This window comes from Colletes latitarsis, unplaced genomic scaffold (assembly GCF_051014445.1).
Source record: "Colletes latitarsis isolate SP2378_abdomen unplaced genomic scaffold, iyColLati1 scaffold0007, whole genome shotgun sequence".
Classification (NCBI taxonomy): domain Eukaryota; kingdom Metazoa; phylum Arthropoda; class Insecta; order Hymenoptera; family Colletidae; genus Colletes; species Colletes latitarsis.
This window is the reverse complement of record NW_027488367.1, coordinates 14043848-14061718: the sequence shown is the minus strand read 5'-3', so window position 1 is coordinate 14061718 and position 17871 is coordinate 14043848.

Genomic DNA, 17871 nt, shown 5'->3' with positions numbered 1-17871 from the left:
ACTACGTGAACCAAACCAGAAAAAAACCAGGATCCATTCAACAAGTATGTGAGGAATGCGAAAGTATGAGTCTGATGAGGGCTAATCCCAGACCTATCCCAGACCTAACTTGCGTTGTCCTCTAAGATATTGATGGAAACCAGGTTTAATTGACTGTTTCAGTGTTGTACTTCATTACTACGTGATGCAATCCAGAAAAAGCCCAGGATCTAGCCATCAAGTATGAGAAATATGCGAAAGAATGAGCCTGATGAGAGCAAATCCCACACCTAACCTAGACCAAACATGAATTATTCTCTAAAATATTGATCGAATCCAGGTTTAATTGACTATTTCAGTGTGGTCCCACATTACTACGTGATCCAAACCAGAAAAAACCCAGGATCCGTTCAACAAGTATGTGAAGAATGCGAAAGTATGAGTCTGATGAGTGAAAATCCCAGGCCTAACCTAGACCTAACACGCGTTATCCTCAAAAATATTGATCGAAACCTGGTTTAATCTGCTGTTTCAGTGTGGTACCACATTACTATGTGATCCAAACCTGAAAATAACCCAGGATCTGTTCAACGAGTATGTGAAGTGTGCGAAAGTATGAGTCTGTTGAGGTCAAATCCCAGACCTATCCCAGACTTAACTTGCGTTATCCTCTAAAATATTGATCGAAACCGGGTTTAATCGACTGTCTCAGTGTGGTACCACATTAATACGTGATCCAAACCAGAAAAAACCCAGGATCAGTTCAACAAGTATGTGAAAAACGCGAAAGTATGAGCCTGATGAGGGCGAATCCCAGACCTATCCCAGACCTAACTTGCGTTATCCTCTAAAATATTGATCGAAACCAGGTTTAATTGACTGTTTCAGCGTGGTACCACATTACTACGTGATACAATCCGGAAACAGCCCAGGATCTTGCCATGAAGTATGAGAAATATGCGAATGTATGAGCCTGATGAGGGCAAATCCTAGACCTAACCCAAACCTAACATGCGTTATCCTCTAAAATATTGATCCAAACCAGGTTTAATGGACTGTTCCAGGGTGGTACCACTTTACTACGTGATCCAAAGCATTAAGAACCCTCCATCAGGTCAACATGTATGTTAAAACTGCGAAAGTATGACCCTGATGAGGGCAAATCCCAGGCCTTACCTAGACCTAACATGCGTTGTCCTCTAAAATATTGATGGAAACCAGGTTTAATTGACTGTTTCAGTGTTGTACTTCATTACTACGTGATGCAATCCAGAAAAAGCCCAGGATCTAGCATTCAAGTATGAGAAATATGCGAAAGAATGAGCCTGATGAGGGCAAATCCCAGACCTAACCTAGACCTGACATGAATTATTCTCTAAAATATTGATCAAAACCAGGTTTAATTGACTGTTTCAGTGTGGTACCACATTACTACCTGATCCAATCCAGAAATAGCCCAGGATCCAGCCATGAAGTATGAGAAATATGCGAAAGTATGAGCCTGATGGGGGCAAATCCTAGACCTAACCCAGACCTAACATGCGTTATCCTCTAAAATATTTATCTAGACCAGGTTTAATTGAATGTTTCAGTGTGGTACCACATTACTATGTGATCCAAACCAGTAAAAACCCAGGATCCGTTCAACGAGTATGTGAAGAATGCGAAAGTACGAGTCTGCTGAGTGAAAATCCCCGGCCTAACCTAGACCTAACATGCGTTATCCTCAAAAATATTGATCGAAACCAGGTTTAATAGACTGTTTCAGTGTGGTACCACACTACTACGTGACCCAAACCGGAAAAACCCAGGATCTGTTGAACAAGTATGTGATAAACGCGAAAGTATGAGCCTGACGAGGGCAAATCCCAGACCTATCCCAGACCTAAGTTGCGTTATCCTCAAAAATATTGATCGAAACCTGGTTTAATCGACTGTTTCAGTGTGGTACCACATTACTACGTGATCCAATCCAGAAATAGCCCAGGATCTAGCCATGACGTATTTGAAATATGCGAAAGTATGGGCCTGACGAGGGCAAATCCTAGACCTAACGAAGACCTAACATGCTTTATCCTCTAAAATATTTATCAAGACCAGGTTTATTTGATTACTTCAGTGTTGTACTTCATTACTACGTGATGCAATCCAGAAAAAGCCCAGGATCTAGCCATCAAGTATGAGAAATATGCGAAAGAATGAGCCTGATGAGAGCAAATCCCAGACCTAACCTAGACATAACATGAATTATTCTCTAAAATATTGATCATGACCAGGTTTAATCGACTGTTTCAGTGTGGTACCACACTACTACGTGACCCAAACAGGAAAAAACCCAGGATCCGTTCAACAAGTATGTGAAGAATGCGAAAGTATGAGCCTGATGAGGGCAAATCCCAGACCTAACCCAGACCTAACATGCGTTATCCTCTAAAATATTTATCAAGATCAGGTTTAATTGATTGTTTCAGTGTGGTACCACATTGCTACGTGATCCAAACCAGAAAAAACCGAGGACCAGTTCAACAAGTATGTGAAAAACGCGAAAGTATGAGCCTGATGAGGTCAAATCCCAGACCTATCCCAGACCAAACTTGCGTTATCCTCTAAAATATTGATCGAAACCAGTTTTAATTGACTGTTTCAGCGTGGTACCACATTACTACGTGATACAATCCTGAAACAGCCCAGGATCTAGCCATGAAGTATGAGAAATATGCGAAAGTATGAGCCTGATGAGTGCAAATCCTAGACCTAACCCAAACCTAACATGCGTTATCCTCTAAAATATTGATCCAAACCAGGTTTAATGGTCTGCTTCAGTGCGGTACCACTTCACTACGTGATCCAAAGCAGAAAAAACCCTCGATCAGGTCAACATGTATGTTAAAACTGCGGAAGTATGACCCTGATGAGGCAAATCCCAGGCCTAGCCTAGGCCTAACATGCGTTATCTTCTAAAATATTGAGCGAAACCAGGTTTAATTGACTGTTTCAGTGTGGTACCACACTACTACGTGATACAATCCAGAAATAGCCCAGGATCTAGCCATGAAGTATGAGAAAAATGCGAAAGTATGAGCCTGATGAGTGAAAATCCCAGACCTAACCTAGACCTAACATGCGTTTTCCTCTAAAATATTGATGGAAACCAGGTTTAATTGACTGTTTCAGTGTGGTACCACATTACCACGTGATCCAATCCAGAAATAGCCCAGGATCCAGGCAAGAAGTATGAGAAATATGCGAAAGTATGAGCCTGATGGGGGCAAATCCTAGACCTAACCCAAACCTAACATGCGTTATCCTCTAAAATATTTATCAAGACCAGGTTTAATTGACTGTTTCAGTGTTGTACTTCATTACTACGTGATGCAATCCAGAAAAAGCCCAGGATCAAGCCATCTAGTATGAGAAATATGCGAAAGAATGAGCCTGATGAGAGCAAATCCCAGACCTAACCTAGACCTAACATGAAATATTCTCTAAAACATTGATCGAAACCAGGTTTAATTGACTGCTCCAGTGTGGTCCCACATTACTACCTGATCCAAACCAGGAAAAACCCAGGATCCGTTCAACAAGTATGTGAAGAATGCGAAAATATGTGTCTGATGAGTGAAAATCCCAGGCCCAACCTAGACCTAACATGCGTTATCCTCTAAAATATTGTTCCAAACCAGGTTTAATGGTCTGGTTCAGTGCGGTACCACTTCACTACCTGATCCAAAGCAGAAAAAACCCTCGATCAGGCCAACATGTATGTTAAAACTGCGGAAGTATGACCCTGATGAGGGCAAATCCCAGGCCTAGCCTAGGCCTAACATGCGTTATCTTCTAAAATATTTATCATGACCAGGTTTAATTGATTGTTTCAGTGTGGTCCCACATTACTACGTGATCCAAACCAGAAAATACCCAGGATCCGTTCAACAAGTATGTGAAGAATGCGAAAGTATGAGTCTGATGAGAGAAAATCCCTGGGCTAACCTAGACCTAACATGCGTTGTCCTCTAAAATATTGATGGAAACCAGGCTTAATTGACTGTTTCAGTGTTGCACTTCATTACAACGTGATGCAATCCAGACAAAGCCCAGGATCTAGCCATCAAGTATGAGAAATATGCGAAAGTATCAGCCCGATGAGGGCAAATCCTAGACCTAACCCAGACCTAACATGCGTTATCCTCAAAAATATTGATCGAAACCAGGTTTAATCGACTGTTTCAGTGTGGTACCACACTACTACGTGACCCAAACCGGAAAAACCCAGGATCTGTTGGACAAGTATGTGAAAAACGCGAAAGTATGAGCCTGACGAGGGCAAATCCCAGACCTATCCCAGACCTAAGTTGCGTTATCCTCAAAAATATTGATCGAAACCTGGTTTAATCGACTGTTTCAGTGTGGTACCACATTACTACGTGATCCAATCCAGAAATAGCCCAGGATCTAGCCATGAAGTATGAGAAATATGCGAAAGTATGAGCCTGACGATGGCAAATCCTAGACCTAACGAAGACCTAACATGCTTTATCCTCTAAAATATTTATCAAGACCAGGTTTATTTGATTGTTTCAGTGTGGTCCCTCATTACTACGTAATCCAAACCAGAAAAAACCCAGGATCCGTTCAACAAGTACGTGAAGAATACGAAAGTATGAGTCTGATGAGTGAAAATCCCAGGCCTAACCTAGACCTAACATGCGTCATCCTCAAAAATATTGATCGAAACCTGGTTTAATCGACTGTTTCAGTGTGGTACCACATTACTATGTGATCCAAACCAGAAAATAACCCAGGATCTGTTCAACGAGTATGTGAAGTGTGCGAAAGTATGAGTCTGATGAGGGCAAATCCCAGGCCTAACCTAGACCTAACATGCGTTATCCTCTAAAATATTGATCCAAACCAGGTTTAATGGACTGTTTCAGTGTGGTACCACTTTACTACGTGATCCAAAGCAGAAAAAACCCTCGTTCACGTCAACATGTATGTTAAAGCTGCGAAAGTATGACCCTGATGGGGGCAAATCCCAGGCCTAACCTAGACCTAACATGCATTGTCCTCTAAAATATTGATGGAAACCAGGTTGAGTTGACTGTTTCAGTGTTGTACTTCATTACTACGTGATGCAAACCGGAAAAAGCCCAGGATCTAGCCATCAAGTGTGAGAAATATGCGAAAGAATGAGCCTGATGAGAGCAAATCCCAGACCTAACCTAGACCTGACATGAATTATTCTCTAAAATATTGATCAAAACCAGGTTTAATTGACTGTTTCAGTGTGGTACCACATTACTACGTGATCCAAACCAGAAATAGCCCAGGATCCAGCCATGAAGTATGAGAAATATGCGAAAGTATGAGCCTGATGTGGGCAATTCCTAGTCCTAACCCAGACCTAACATGCGTTATCCTCTAAAATATTTATCAAGACCAGGTTTAATGGACTGTTTCGGTGTTGTACTTCATTACTACGTGATGCAATCCAGAAAAAGCCCAGGATCTAGCCATCATGTATGAGAAACATGCGAATGAATGAGCCTGATGAGAGCAAATCCCAGACCTAACCTAGACATAACATGAATTATTCTCTAAAATATTGATCATGGCCAGGTTTAATTGATTGTTTCAGTGTGGTCCCACATTACTACGTGATCCAAACCAGAAAAAACCCAGGATCCGTTCAACAAGTATGTGAAGAATGCGAAAGTATGAGCCTAATGAGGGCAAATCCCAGACCTATCCCAGACCAAACTTGCGTTATCCTCTAAAATATTGATCGAAACCAAGGTTAACCGACTGCTTCAGTGTGGTACCACATTGCTACGTGATCCAAACCAGAAAAAACCGAGGACCAGTTCAACAAGTATGTGAAAATCGCGAAAGTATGAGCCTGATGAGGGCAAATCCCAGACCTATCCCAGACCAAACTTGCGTTATCCTCTAAAATATTCATCGAAACCAGTTTTAATTGACTGTTTCAGCGTGGTACCACATTACTACGTGATACAATCCTGAAACAGCCCAGGATCTAGCCATGAAGTATGAGAAATATGCGAAAGTATGAGCCTGATAAGTGCAAATCCTAGACCTAACCCAAACCAAACATGCGTTATCCTCTAAAATATTGATCCAAACCAGGTTTAATGGTCTGCTTCAGTGCGGTACCACTTCACTACGTGATCCAAAGCTGAAAAAACCCTCGATCAGGTCAACATGTATGTTAAAACTGCGGAAGTATGATCCTGATGAGGGCATATCCCAGGCCTAACCTAGACCTAACATGCGTTTTCCACTAAAACATTGATGGAAACCAGGTTTAATTGACTGTTTCAGTGTGGTACCACATTACCACGTGATCCAATCCAGAAATAGCCCAGGATCCAGCCATGAAGTATGAGAAATATGCGAAAGTATGAGCCTGATGGGGGCAAATCCTAGACCTAACCCAAACCTAACATGCGTTATCCTCTAAATTATTTATCAAGACCAGGTTTAATTGAATGTTCCAGTGTGGTACCACATTACTACCTGATCCAAACCAGGAAAAACCCAGGATCCGTTCAACAAGTATGTGAAGAATGCGAAAATATGTGTCTGATGAGTGAAAATCCCAGGCCCAACCTAGACCTAACATGCGTTATCCTCTCAAATATTGATCCAAACCAGGATTAATGGTCTGCTTCAGTGCGGTACCACTTCACTACGTGATCCAAAGCAGAAAAAACCCTCGATCAGGCCAACATGTATGTTAAAACTGCGAAAGTATGACCCTGATGAGGGCAAATCCCAGGCCTAACCTAGGCCTAACATGAGTTATCTTCTAAAATACTGAGCGAAACCAGGTTTAATTGACTGTTTCAGTGTGGTACCACATTACTACGTGATACAATCCAGAAATAGCCCAGGATCTAGCCATGAAGTATGAGAAAAATGCGAAAGTATGAGCCTGATGAGTGAAAATCCCAGACCTAACCTAGACCTAACATGCGTTATCCTCAAAAATATTGATCGAAACCAGGTTTAATCGACTGTTTCAGTGTGGTACCTCACTACTACGTGACCCAAACAGGAAAAAACCCAGGATCTGTTCAACAACTATGTGAAAAACGCGAAAGTATGAGCCTGATGAGGGCAAATCCCAGACCTATCCCAGACCTAACTTGCGTTATCCTCAAAAATATTGATAGAAACCTGGTTTAATCGACTGTTTCAGTGTGGTACCACATTACTACGTGATCCAATCCAGAAATAGCCCAGGATCTAGCCATGAAGTATGAGAAATATGCGAAAGTATGAGCCTGATGAGGGCGAATCCCAGACCTATCCCAGACCTAACATGCGTTATCCTCTAAAATATTAATCGAAACCAGGTTTAATCGACTGTTTCAGTGTGGTACCACATTACTACGTGATCCAAACTAGAAAAAAACCCAGGATCTTGTCAACGAGTATGTAAAGTGTGCGAAAGTATGTGTCTGATGAGGGCTAATCCCAGATCTAACCTAGACCTAACTTGCGTTATCCTCTAAAATAGTGATCGAAACCAGGTTTAATTGACTGTTTTAGTTGTGGTACCACTTTACTACGAGATCCAAAGCAGAAAAAACACTCGATCAGGTCAACATGCATGTTAAAACTGCGAAAGTATGACCCTGATGAGGGCAAATCCCAGGCCTAACCTAGGCCTAACATGCGTTATCTTCTAAAATATTGAGCGAAACCAGGTTTAATTGACTGTTTCAGTGTGGTACCACATTACTACGTGATACAATCCAGAAATAGCCCAGGATCTAGCCATGAAGTATGAGAAAAATGCGAAAGTATGAGCCTGATGAGTGAAAATCCCAGACCTAACTTAGACCTAACATGCGTTATCCTCAAAAATATTGATCGAAACTAGGTTTAATCGACTGTTTCAGTGTGGTACCACACTACTACGTGACCCAAACAGGAAAAAACCCAGGATCTGTTCAACAAGTATGTGAAAAACGCGAAAGTATGAGCCTGATGAGGGCAAATCCCAGACCTATCCCAGACCTAACTTGCGTTATCCTCAAAAATATTGATAGAAACCTGGTTTAATCGACTGTTTCAGTGTGGTACCACATTACTACGTGATCCAATCCAGAAATAGCCCAGGATCTAGCCATGAAGTATGAGAAATATGCGAAAGTATGAGCCTGATGAGGGCGAATCCCAGACCTATCCCAGACCTAACATGCGTTATCCTCTAAAATATTAATCGAAACCAGGTTTAATCGACTGTTTCAGTGTGGTACCACTTCACTACGTGATCCAAAGCAGAAAAAACCCTCGATCAGGCCAACATGTATGTTAAAACTGCGAAAGTATGACCCTGATGAGGGCAAATCCCAGGCCTAACCTAGGCCTAACATGAGTTATCTTCTAAAATACTGAGCGAAACCAGGTTTAATTGACTGTTTCAGTGTGGTACCACATTACTACGTGATACAATCCAGAAATAGCCCAGGATCTAGCCATGAAGTATGAGAAAAATGCGAAAGTATGAGCCTGATGAGTGAAAATCCCAGACCTAACCTAGACCTAACATGCGTTATCCTCAAAAATATTGATCGAAACCAGGTTTAATCGACTGTTTCAGTGTGGTACCACACTACTACGTGACCCAAACAGGAAAAAACCCAGGATCTGTTCAACAACTATGTGAAAAACGCGAAAGTATGAGCCTGATGAGGGCAAATCCCAGACCTATCCCAGACCTAACTTGCGTTATCCTCAAAAATATTGATAGAAACCTGGTTTAATCGACTGTTTCAGTGTGGTACCACATTACTACGTGATCCAATCCAGAAATAGCCCAGGATCTAGCCATGAAGTATGAGAAATATGCGAAAGTATGAGCCTGATGAGGGCGAATCCCAGACCTATCCCAGACCTAACATGCGTTATCCTCTAAAATATTAATCGAAACCAGGTTTAATCGACTGTTTCAGTGTGGTACCACATTACTACGTGATCCAAACAAGAAAAAAACCCAGGATCTTGTCAACGAGTATGTAAAGTGTGCGAAAGTATGTGTCTGATGAGGGCTAATCCCAGATCTAACCTAGACCTAACATGAATTATTCTCTAAAATATTGATCGAAACCAGGTTTAATTGACTGTTTTAGTTGTGGTACCACTTTACTACGTGATCCAAAGCAGAAAAAACCCTCGATCAGGTCAACATGCATGTTAAAACTGCGAAAGCATGAGCCTGATGAGGGCTAATCCCAGACCTATCCCAGACCTAACTTGCGTTATCCTCTAAAATAGTGATCGAAACCAGGTTTAAGTGACTGTTTTAGTTGTGGTACCACTTTACTACGAGATCCAAAGCAGAAAAAACACTCGATCAGGTCAACATGCATGTTAAAACTGCGAAAGTATGACCCTGATGAGGGCAAATCCCAGGCCTAACCTAGGCCTAACATGCGTTATCTTCTAAAATATTGAGCGAAACCAGGTTTAATTGACTGTTTCAGTGTGGTACCACATTACTACGTGATACAATCCAGAAATAGCCCAGGATCTAGCCATGAAGTATGAGAAAAATGCGAAAGTATGAGCCTGATGAGTGAAAATCCCAGACCTAACTTAGACCTAACATGCGTTATCCTCAAAAATATTGATCGAAACTAGGTTTAATCGACTGTTTCAGTGTGGTACCACACTACTACGTGACCCAAACAGGAAAAAACCCAGGATCTGTTCAACAAGTATGTGAAAAACGCGAAAGTATGAGCCTGATGAGGGCAAATCCCAGACCTATCCCAGACCTAACATGCGTTATCCTCTAAAATATTTATCAAGACCAGGTTTAATTGATTGTTTCAGTGTGGACCCACATTACTACGTGATCCAAACCAGAAAAAACCCAGGATCCGTTCAACAAGTATGTGAAGAATGCGAAAGTATGAGTCTGATGAGTGAAAATCCCAGGCCTAACCTAGACCTAACATGCGTTATCCTCAAAAATATTGATCGAAACCTGGTTTAAACGACTGTTTCAGTGTGGTACCACATTACTATGTGATCCAAACCAGAAAATAACCCAGGATCTGTTCAACGAGTATGTGAAGTGTGCGAAAGTATGAGTCTGATGAGGGCAAATCCCAGACCTATCCCAGACCTAACACGCGTTATCCTCTAAAATATTTATCAAGACCAGGTTTAATTGATTGTTTCAGTGTGGACCCACATAACTACGTGATCCAAACCAGAAAAAACCCAGGATCCGTTCAACAAGTATGTGAAGAATGCGAATGTATGAGTCTGATCAGTGAAAATCTCAGGCCTTACCTAGACCTAACTTGCGTTGTCCTCTAAAATATTGATGGAAACCAGGTTTCATTGACTGTTTCAGTGTGGTACTACATTACTACGTGATGCAATCCAGAAAAAGCTCAGGATCTAGCCATCAAGTATGAGAAATATGCGAAAGAATGAGCCTGATGAGAGCAAATCCCAGACCTATCCCAGACCTAACTTGCGTTATCCTCCAAAATATTTATCAAGGCCAGGTTTAATTGAATGTTTCAGTGTGGTACCACATTACTACGTGATCCAAACAAGAAAAAACCAAGGATCCGTTCAACAAGTATGTGAAGAATGCGAAAGTATGAGTCTGATGAGTGAAAATCCCAGGCCTGACCTAGACCTAACATGAATTATTCTCTAAAATATTCATCGAAACCAGGTTTAATCGACTGTTTCAGTGTGGTACCACATTACTATGTGATCCAAACCAGAAAATAACCCAGGATCTGTTCAACAAGTATGTGAATTGTGCGAAAGTATGAGTCTGATGAGGTCAAATCCCAGACCAATCCCAGACTTAACTTGCGTTATCCTCTAAAATATTGATCGGAACCAGGTTTAATCGACTGTTTCAGCGTGGAACCACATTACTACGTGATACAATCCAGGAACAGCCCAGGATCTAGCCATCAAGTATGAGAAATATGCGAAAGAATTAGCCTGATGAGAGCAAATCCCAGACCAAACCTAGACCTAACATGAAATATTCTCTAAAATATTCATCGAAACCAGGTTTAATCGACTGTTTCAGTGTGGTACCACATTACTATGTGATCCAAACCAGAAAAACCCCAGGATCCGTTCAACAAGTATGTGAAGAATGCGAAAGTATGAGTCTGATGAGTGAAAATCCCAGGCCTGACCTAGTCCTAACATGCGTTATCCTCTAAAATATTGATCCAAATCAGGTTTAATGGACTGTTTCAGTGTGGTACCACACTACTACGTGATCCAAACCAGAGAAAACCCAGGATCTGTTCAACAAGTATGTGAAAAACGCGAAAGTATGAGCCTGATGAGGGCAAATCCCAGACCTATCCCAGACCTAACTTGCGTTGTCCTCTAAGATATTGATGGAAACCATGTTTAATTGACTGTTTCAGTGTTGTACTTCATTACTACGTGATGCAATCCAGAAAAAGCCCAGGATCTAGCCATCAAGTATGAGAAATATGTGAAAGAACGAGCCTGATGAGAGCAAATCCCTGACCTAACCTAGACCTAACATGAATTATTCTCTAAAATATTGATCGAAACCAGGTTTAATCGACTGTTTCAGTGTGGTACCACATTACTATGTGATCCAAACCAGAAAATAACCCAGGATCTGTTCAACGAGTATGTGAAGTGTGCGAAAGTATGAGTCTGATGAGGTCGAATCCCAGACCTATCCCAAACCTAACTATGCGTTATCCTCTAAAATATTGACCATAACCAGGTTTAATCGACTGTTTCAGTGTGGTACCACATTACTACGTGATCCAAACCAGAGAAAACCCAGGATCAGTTCAACAAGTATGAGAAGAATGCGAAAGTATGAGTCTGATGAGTGAAAATCCCAGGGCTAACCTAGACCTAACATGCGTTGTCCTCTAAAATATTGATGGAAACCAGGTTTCATTGACTGTTTCAGTGTGGTACTACATTACTACGTGATGCAATCCAGAAAAAGCTCAGGATCTAGCCATCAAGTACGAGAGATATGCGAAAGAATGAGCCTGATGAGAGCAAATCCCAGACCTATCCCAGACCTAACTTGCGTTATCCTCCAAAATATTTATCAAGGCCAGGTTTAATTGAATGTTTCAGTGTGGTACCACATTACTATGTGATCCAAACCAGAAAATAATGCAGGATCCGTTCAACAAGTATGTGAAAAACGCGAAAGTATGAGCCTGATGAGGGCAAATCCCAGACCTGTCCCAGACCTAACTTGCGTTATCCTCTAAAATATTGATCGAAACCAAGTTTAATCGACTGGATCAGTGTGGAACCACATTACTACGTCATCCAAGCCAGAAAAAAACCCAGGATCATGTCAACGAGTATGTGAAGTGTGCGAAAGTATGAGTCTGATGAGGGCTAATCCCAGACCTATCCCAGACCTAGCTTGCGTGATCCTGTAAAATATTGATCGAAACCAGGTTTAATTGACTGTTTTAGTGTGGTACCACATTACTACGAGATACAATGCAGAAACAGCCCAGGATCTAGCCATGAAGTATGAGAAATATGCGAAAGTATGAGCCTGATGAGGGAAAATCCTAGACGTAACCCAGACCTAACATGCGTTATCCTCTAAAATATTTATCAAGACCAGGTTTAATTGAATGTTTCAGTGTGGTACCACAATACTACGTGATCCAAACCACAAAAAACCCAGGATCTGTTCGACAAGTATGTGAAAAACGCGAAACTGTGAGCCTGATGAGGGCAAATCTTAGACCTAACCTTGACCTAACATGCGTTATCCTTTAAAATTTTTATCCAGACCAGGTTTCATTGAATGTTTCAGTGTGGTACCACTTTACTACGTGATCCAATCCAGAAATAGCCCAGGCTCTAGCCATGAAGTATGAGAAATATGCGAAAGTATGAGTCTGATGAGGGCTAATCCCAGACCTATCCCAGACCTAACTTGCGTTATCCTCTAAAATATTTATCCAGACCAGGTTTCATTGGATGTTTCAGTGTGGTACCACATTACTACGTGATCCAATCCAGAAAAAACAAAGGATCCGTTCAACAAGTATGTGAAGAATGCGAAAGTATGAGCCTGATGAGGGCAAATCCCAGACCTATCCCAGACCTAACATGCGTTATCCTCTAAAATATTGATCGAAACCTGGTTTAACCGACTGTTTCAGAGTGGTACCACATTGCTATGTGATCCAAACCAGAAAATAACCCAGGATCTGTTCAAGGAGTATGTGAAGTGTGCGAAAGTATGAGTCTGATGAGGTCAAATCCCAGACCAATCCCAGACTTAACTTGCGTTATCCTCTAAAATATTGATCGAAACCAGGTTTAATCGACTGTTTCAGTGTGGTACCACATTACTACGTGATCCAAACCAGAAAAAACCCAGGATCAGTTCAACAAGTATGAGAAGAATGCGAAAGTATGAGTCTAATGAGTGAAAATCCGAGGGCTAACCTAGCCCTAACATGCGTTATCCTCTAAAATATTGATCCAAACCAGGTTTAATGGACTGTTTCAGTGTGGTACCACACTACTACGTGATACAAACCAGAAAAAACCCAGGATCTGTTCAACAAGTATGTGAAAAACGCGAAAGTATGAGCCTGATGAGGGCGAATCCCAGACCTATGCCAGACCTAACTTGCGTTATCCTCTAAAATATTGATCGGAACCAGGTTTAATTGACTGTTTCAGCGTGGTACCACATTACTACGTGATACAATCCAGAAACAGCCCAGGATCTAGCCATGAAGTATGAGATATATGCGAAAGTATGAGCCTGCTGAGTGCAAATCCTAGACCTAACCCAAGCCTAACATGCGTTATCCTCTAAAATATTTATCAAGACAAGGTTTAATTGATTGTTTCAGTGTGGTCCCACATTACAACATGATACAAACCAGAAAAAACCCAGGGTCAGTTCAACAAGTATGTGAAGAATGCGAAAGTATGAGTCTGATGAGGGCAAATCCCATACCTATCCCAGACCTAACATGCGTTATCCTCTAAAATATTTATCAAGACCAGGTTTAATTGATTGTTTCAGTGTGGACCCACATTCCTACGTGATCCAAACCAGAAAAAACCCAGCATCCGTTCAACAAGTATGTGAAGAATGCGAAAGTATGAGTCTGATGAGTGAAAATCCCAGGCCTGACCTAGACCTAACATGCGTTATCCTCTAAAATATTGAGCGAAACCAGGTTTAATGGACTGTTTCAGTGTGGTACCACACTACTACGGGATCCAAACCAGAAAAAACCCAGGATATGTTCAACAAGTATGTGAAGTGTGCGAAACTATGAGTCTGATGAGGTCAAATCCCAGACCAATCCCAGACTTAACTTGCGTTATCCTCTAAAATATTGATCGAAACCAGGTTTAATCGACTGTTTCAGCGTGGTACCACATTACTACGTGATACAATCCAGAAATAGCCCAGGATCTAGCCATGATGTATGAGAAAGATGCGAAAGTATGAGCATGATGAGGGCAAATTCTAGAGCTGACCCAGACCTAACATGCGTTATCCTCTAAAATATTTATCAAGACCAGGTTTAATTGACTGTTTCAGTGTGGTCCCACATTACTACGTGATCCAAACCAGAAAAAACCCAGGATCCGTTCTACAAGTACGTGAAGAATGCGAAAGTATGAGTCTGATGAGTGAGAATCCCAGGCCTAACCTAGACCTAACATGCGTTATCCTCAAAAATATTGATCGAAACCTGGTTTAATCGACTGTTTCAGTGTGGTACCACATTACTATGTGATCCAAACCAGAAAGTAACCCAGGATCTGTTCAACGAGTATGTGAAGTGTGCGAAAGTATGAGTCTGATGAGGGCAAATCCCAGACCTATCCCAGACCTAACATGCGTTATCCTCTAAAATATTTATCAAGACCAGGTTTAATTGATTGTTTCAGTGTGGACCCACATTACTACGTCATACAATCCAGAAACAGCCCAGAATCTAGCCATCAAGTATGAGAAATATGCGAAAGAATGAGCCGGATGAGAGCAAATCCCAGACCTAACCTAGACCTAACATGAATTATTCTCTAAAATATTGATCGAAACCAGGTTTAATCGACTGTTTCAGTGTGGTACCACATTACTATGTGATCCAAACCAGAAAATAACCCAGGATCTGTTCAACGAGTATGTGAAGTGTGCGAAAGTATGAGTCTGATGAGGTCAAATCCCAGACCAATCCCAGACTTAACTTGCGTTATCCTCTAAGATATTGATCGAAACCAGGTTTACTCGACTGTTTCAGTGTGGTACCACATTACTACGTGATCCAAACCAGAAAAACCCCAAGATCAGTTCAACATGTATGAGAAGAATGCGAAAGTATGAGTCTGATGAGTGAAAATCCCAGGGCTAACCTAGACCTAACATGCGTTATCCTCTAAACAATTGATCCAAACCAGGTTTAATGGACTGTTTCAGTGTGGTACCACACTACTACGTGATACAAACCAGAAAAAACCCAGGATCTGTTCAACAAGTATGAGAAGAATGCGAAAGTATGAGTCTGATGAGTGAAAATCTCAGGGCTAACCTAGACCTAACATGCGTTATCCTCTAAACAATTGATCCAAACTAGGTTTAATGGACTGTTTCAGTGTGGTACCACTTTACTACGTGATCCAAAGCAGAAAAAACCCTCGATCAGGTCAACATGTATGTTAAAACTGCGAAAGTATGACCCTGATCAGGGCAAATCCCAGGCCTAACCTAGACCTAACATGCGCTGTCCTCTAAAATATTGATGGAAACCAGGTTTAATTGACTGTTTCAGTGTTGTACTTCATTACTACGTGATCCAATCCAGAAAAAGCCCAGGTTCTAGCCATCAAGTATGAGAAATATGCGAAAGAATGAGCCTGATGAGAGAAAATCCCAGACCTAACCTAGACCTAACATGAATTATTCTCTAAAATATTGGTCGAAACCAGGTTTAATTGACTGATTCAGTGTGGTCCCACATTACTACGTGATCTAAACCAGAAAAAACCCAGGATCCGTTCAACAAGTATGTGAAGAATGCGAAAGTATGAGTCTGATGTGTGAAAATCCCAGGCCTAACCTAGACCTAACATGCGTTATCCTCTAAAATATTGATCCAAACCAGGTTTAATGGACTGTTTCAGTGTGGTACCACACTACTACGTGATCCAAACCAGAGAAAACCCAGGATCTGTTCAACAAGTATGTGAAAAACGCGAAAGTATGAGCCTGATGAGGGCAAATCCCAGACCTATCCCAGACCTAACTTGCGTTGTCCTCTAAGATATTGATGGAAACCAGGTTTAATTGACTGTTTCAGTGTTGTACTTCATTACTACGTGATGCAATCCAGAAAAAGCCCAGGATCTAGCCATCAAGTATGAGAAATATGCGAAAGAACGAGCCTGATGAGAGCAAATCCCAGACCTAACCTAGACCTAACATGAATTATTCTCTAAAATATTGATCGAAACCAGGTTTAATCGACTGTTTCAGTGTGGTACCACATTACTATGTGATCCAAACCAGAAAATAACCCAGGATCTGTTCAACGAGTATGTGAAGTGTGCGAAAGTATGAGTCTGATGAGGTCGAATCCCAGACCTATCCCTAACCTAACTATGCGTTATCCTCTAAAATATTGATCATAACCAGGTTTAATCGACTGTTTCAGTGTGGTACCACATTACTACGTGATCCAAACCAGAGAAAACCCAGGATCAGTTCAACAAGTATGAGAAGAATGCGAAAGTATGAGTCTGATGAGTGAAAATCCCAGGGCTAACCTAGACCTAACATGCGTTATCCTCTAAACAATTGATCCAAACCAGGTTTAATGGACTGTTTCAGTGTGGTACCACACTACTACGTGTTACAAACCAGAAAAAAACCCAGGATCTGTTCAACAAGTATGAGAAGAATGCGAAAGTATGAGTCTGATGAGTGAAAATCCCAGGGCTAACCTAGACCTAACATGCGTTATCCTCTAAACAATTGATCCAAACCAGGTTTAATGGACTGTTTCAGTGTGGTACCACTTTACTACGTGATCCAAAGCAGTAAAAACCCTCGATCAGGTCAACATGTATGTTAAAACTGCGAAAGTATGACCCTGATCAGGGCAAATCCCAGGCCTAACCTAGACCTAACATGCGCTGTCCTCTAAAATATTGATGGAAACCAGGTTTAATTGACTGTTTCAGTGTTGTACTTCATTACTACGTGATCCACTCCAGAAAAAACCCAGGATCTGTTCAACGAGTATGTGAAGTGTGCGTAGGTATGAGTCTGATGAGGGCAAATCCCAGACCTATCCCAGACCTAACTTGCGTTATCCACTAAAATATTGATCGAAACCAGGTTTAACCGACTGTTTCAGTGTGGAACCACATTACTACGTGATCCAAACCAGAAAAAACCCAGTTTCAGTTCAACAAGTATGTGAAGAATGCGAAAGTATGAGTCTGATGAGTGAAAATCCCAGGCCTAACCTAGACCTAACATGCGTTGTCCTCAAAAATAGTGATCGAAACCTGGTTTAATCGACTGTTTCAGTGTGGTACCACATTACTATGTGATCCAAACCAGAAAATAACCCAGGATCTGTTCAACGAGTATGTGAAGTGTGCGAAAGTATGAGTCTGATGAGGGCAAATCCCAGACCTATCCCAGACCTAACATGCGTTATCCTCTAAAATATTTATCAAGACCAGGTTTAATTGATTGTTTCAGTGTGGACCCACATAACTACGTGATCCAAACCAGAAAAAACCCAGGATCCGTTCGACAAGTATGTGAAAAACGCGAAACTGTGAGCCTGATGA